The following is a 5,220-nucleotide window of genomic DNA, read 5'->3' as shown; positions in this document are numbered from 1 at the left end:
CCCCCCCCCCCCCCGTTACTACCAGGTGTCAGAAGAGCCGCCGCCCTGCCTGGGTCACAGGAGTGTCTCCTGCTAGGAAACAGCCCTTGGGACACACCCACATCACGGGTGCCGCCCCGGGGCCGGGTCCTGGTGCCTCGGGGCTCCTTCGTCCAGCAAGGCCAGCTGCTTCCGGGCGGGGGGAGCTCGGTAAGAGCAGGGGTGCTAGCGCACGCACGCCCGGGCTTCCTTTGGCAAAGCCCCGCCCCTAGTGTCGCACACGACACGCCGTGCGGAAGGAAGCCCCCGGTTAAGTGTGCAGACGGTGCTGGCAGAGGTGCCCAGGGCAGAGAGACAAACGCATCCCTGGAAGGAGCGTATTAAAATGAGGACACGGCCTCCCTCGGTGAAGGAGGATCCAGGGTGATCGGCCGCACTCCAGGGAGCGGCAGCACCTCGGGGGCCATGTCCGGGACCTGCTTCTGTCAAGGGGGAACCAGTGTGACCACATCGGCCCCCGGGGGGGGCTCCCGGTTGACCAACTCTGCTTCGTCTCAGTCCCCTTCCAGGGCCGCCCTGCGCAGGTGTCCACACGCTGCGTTGGCTGGGAGAAGAGGCAGCCGCCGTCCACCCCGTGTGTCCTGCCCTGGACCGAGTTCCAGAGACCAGACCCTTTGGGGAAAGTATTCTCGAGGAAATAGCAGTGTACGGTCCCGGGGACACACGGGCCAAAATCAGAAGGAAACATTCAGTGTTCTGTCACTTGTGATGGAGTCCTGGAACGGAATGTCAGAGCAAAAAAAATTACTTGACAAGATAACAGCCAGGAGTTTTGCAAATCTGTATACTCAGGCACCCAAGAAACACAAGAGGCCACAAACAGAGTAACCCTAACATACAGCAAGCCGCACTGTAAGAAACAAACAAAGGCCACTTACAGAGAGACCACTGTCCGAGCATCCAGAGAAAGGAAACCTCCACGGCCTGCACATGGAGACCGTGTGCACGAGGACTGTGCACGTGGAGGCCCTGTGCACAAGACTGTGCACGTGGAGGCCCTGTTCACGAGGACTGTGCACGTGGAGACCCTGTGCACGAGGACTGTGCACGTGGAGGCCCTCTGCAGGAGACTGTGCACGTGAAGGCCCTGTGCACGAGGACTGTGCACGTGGAGGCCCTGTGCACGAGGACTGTGCACGTGGAGACCCTGTGCGCGAGGACTGTGCACGTGGAGGCCCTGTGCACGAGGATTATACATGTGGAGACTGTGTGCACGAGGATTATGCATGTGGAGACCCTGTGCACAAGGCTGTGCGTGTGGAGACCTTGTGCACAAGGACTGTGCACGGGGAGACCCTGTGCATGAGGACTATGCACGAGATTGTGCATGTGAAGGCCCTGTGCACGAGGATTATGCATGTGGAGACCGTGTGCACGAGGATTATGCACGTGAAGACTGTGTGAATGAGGACTTGCACGTGGAGGCCCTGTGCATGAAGACTGTGCACGAGATTGTGCATGTGAAGGCCCTGTGCATGAGGATTATGCATGTGGAGACCCTGTGCACAAGGACTGTGTGCGTGGAGACCTTGTGCACAAGGACTGTGCACATGGAAACCCCGTGCATGAGGACTGTGCACGAGATTGTGCATGTGGAGGCCCTGTGCACAAGAATTATACACGTGGAGACCGTGTGCACGAGGACTGTGCACGTCGAGACCGTGTGCACGAGGATTGCGAGGATTTGAAAGTAGAATAGGATCGATGTGTATCCTAAGCCCCCAAAGAAACAAAAATGTAGAACTAAGAAGCCAATAGCAGAAGTAAAATATATTTTTAAATAATACTTTATCCAAACTAAGCAGGAAAGTGAGAAAAGGGAACAAAGGACAGACAATACAAACAGAAATCAGATAGCAAACGGTAAATTTCGATCCAACCATACCAATAATTATATCAAATATAGACTAAAAAACTCCTAAATAAGTTGCCAGACCAAATTTTTTAAAAACCTAACCATTGCTATTTAAAGGTATATTGACAGTGTTTAAATGGGAGGTGCACGTAGCGTGCAAACATAACCGTAAGCAAGTCTGTGTGGTGAGACTGTGGTCCCAGTGAGTGTGGAGGTGAAGGGTCACCTTCATGACCATCGAGGGCCCCGTTCAGGCGGAAGACACAATAGCCCCAAAGGTATATGAACCTAACGACGCGGCTTGAAATATACTTAGCGAACACTGGCCGAATTAAAAGGAGAGATCAAGAAATCAGCAAATCTAGTTGGAGGCTTTAACACAGCTCTCTCGGTAATCAATAGAACCACCAGGGAAAGAGACATAATTATGGAGGAAATTCGAACAACCCCATTTACTAAATTGACTGAATTGCTCTTTCAAGCGCGCGTGAAGCCGCGGACAAAACAGACGCGATGCTGGGCTAGAAGGTGTGTCTCCGTAAACTTGGAAGTATTGGTATGTGCCTCCTGGGACCGAGGCTGCAGAACACGGGCTCCGCCGGCTGCAGCCCTGCCCACCTGACCGCACCGGAGACCGGGTGTCTCCCGGGGGCCTAGCGGGGCTCCTCCCCGAACGCGGGGTCAGTCCCTGCCGGGTGATACCGCCAAGGGCTGGTCGGGCCGATTAATTCTTTTGAAGTGAATAGAAGTTAACGCGTCCACAGTTTTGCTCCTAGTGGCTATGGAGGAACCAAAACCGCCTCGGGTCACCCTCCCTCCGGGAACAAGCCGTCACGGAGGAGACACCGAGGAGGCACCAGCCCTGGACAAACGCTGCGCCGACCCGGCCGAACACAGCTTAAAAGCACGACCTGGAAGAATGAGCGGGCTGTTTGTAAGTGACTTACCTGTAGCCCCAGTAGAAGTGCCAGAAAACTCTCAGGAATGCAAAATTGTGCAGCACCCGACACGGTAAAATTCACAACGCCTGCCACCCGGCCGGAAATCACCGGGATGCAAGAAAGCAGAAAAGAGATCTCTCGTCAACAGAACCAGCCCTGGCAGTGACTCGGGTGATCGGATTTGCGGACCAGGCACCAACAGCTTGTCTCACTACACAACCGTATCACCTGCTCAGAAACCTCGTGGAGCCAACATGTAACGTGTGCAGTGGAGAATTAAAAATATCTTCTGAAAGACACAAATCTAAATTCTAGAGAAGAGAACGACAGTGTTTGAGATGCGAATGCACGTTTGGGATTAAGGGTGGATTTGACGTCGCAAAAGACGCGGCAAGTAAACTTCAAGATAAAGCCATACGAACAGCTCAAAACGAAATAGAGAAAAAAGAAAGAATTGAACCTTGCATCAGTGAGCAGTAGGAGCTCAAGCTGGGTCCCCAGAGGAAAAGGGCAAAGAAAAATATTTGAAGAAATAACTTTCCAAATCCGATTCAAACTGCAAACCCATGGATCCCATTTGCTCGGTGAGCTCTAAGCACAGGAACCATAACAGAAACTACCAGGCACGTCATGATGGCTAAAAGACAGTGGGCCGAGGGCTTTAGGGTGGGGAAACAGAAGACCACCAACCCAGGATTCTTTACTCAGAAAACAGAGAAATAAATGTTTTTTGAGAGAGAGAGAAGGAGAGCACACACGAGTGAGGGGGGCTGGGGGGGGGGGTGGCGGGAGGTGGACAGAGGGAGAGAGAATCTCAATCAAGCCCAACTGAAGGGGCTGGATCCCAGGACTCTGGGATCATGACCTGAGCCAAGATCAAGATTCAGACGCTCAACCGCCTGAGCCACCCACCGCCCCGAGATGTCTTTAGACTTAAAAAAGCTGAAAGAGGGGCGCCTGGGTGGCGCAGTCGGTTAAGCGTCCGACTTCAGCCAGGTCACGATCTCGCGGTCCGGGAGTTCGAGCCCCGCGTCGGGCCGTCAGGCTCTGGGCTGATGGCTCAGAGCCTGGAGCCTGTTTCCGATTCTGTGTCTCCCTCTCTCTCTGCCCCTCCCCCGTTCATGCTCTGTCTCTCTCTGTCCCAAAATAAATAAACGTTGAAAAAAAAAAAAACATTTTAAAAAAAAAAGCTGAAAGAATTCATCGCCGGCAGACCCTACCTAAAAGAAATACTAAAGTTAGTCCTTAAAGCAGAAGGACAACGATACGGTTTTGAAATCTGGATCGACAGAGAATGAGCTCCAGAGATGGGAATTACACTTCTTTTTTCATTATTTAAATCTTTTTAAAAGATAATCGACGGCCTGAAGGAAACCCGACTCCACGTGCTTGGGTCCCCAGCGTGCAGAGGCCACACGTTTGACCACAACATCACAACGACCAGGAGGGGAAAGCGAGTGCCTGCAAAGTCCTCCCACGGTGTGAGGAGGGGGTCACATCACTCAACGGAAGACTGGGCAGGCGCTGAAGTAACACAACAAAGAGACGTAGCTCATGATCCCAACAAGAGGGGAAGTTGAATTTTAAAAAAACGACTCGACCCGAAAGAAGGCAGAAAAGGAGGAAAAAGGGAACAGAGAACGCTTTGGAAAAATAGAAAACAAATGGCAGATGGTAGGTTTGAACCCAACCATATCAACATTCCCATCAAACGTAGATGATCTCAACACCCGCTCCACCCCAGTGACGGGAGAAACTAAGGATTGGGCTGAAAAGCAAGACCTAACTACACGATGCCTGAAAGAAACACCCTTGAAATAATGGGTTAAAGGGCAAAGGACAGATGCCGACGCTACTGGAAAGAAGGAGGAGTGATGGTCCTAGCATCAAAGTCCATTTCGGAGCAGAGGTTATTAGGGTTCAGCTCCCCAGGAGGACGGAACGGTCCTACGTGTGTGACCCACACAGAGCTTCACGATCGGTGGGACCGGGACACGCAGAGCCGCAGGAGAAACGGGCGGGTCCACACAATCCACCTGGGGTCTCGGCACCCGCCTCCCAACCCGGATTGGACGAGTGTGCAGAAGTGCACAAGGATACAGACGACAGAAACCGTAAAACCAGCTTGCCCTTTTTGAGTTTGCCTGTCACCCAGTGACACAGAGTATACCTTTTCAAATGCGTGTGAAGCACCTACCAAGATCGCCCGTACTCTAGAATGAGTCCCAACAAACTTAAAAGGATCCAAGTGTGTTCTCCAATGAGAAAGTAAGTAAATTAGGTACCGATACAAGAGATACATCCAGAAAAGAATAAAATATACACAGAAAATCCTCAAATATTTGGAGACTGATTTGGCACATCTATAAATGACAATGATTCCAA

This window comes from Herpailurus yagouaroundi, unplaced genomic scaffold (genome assembly GCF_014898765.1).
Source record: "Herpailurus yagouaroundi ecotype Mexico unplaced genomic scaffold, PumYag 29, whole genome shotgun sequence".
Taxonomy (NCBI): Eukaryota; Metazoa; Chordata; class Mammalia; order Carnivora; family Felidae; genus Herpailurus; species Herpailurus yagouaroundi.
The sequence above is the reverse complement of the archived record's forward strand: the minus strand, read 5'-3'. Positions refer to the sequence as shown.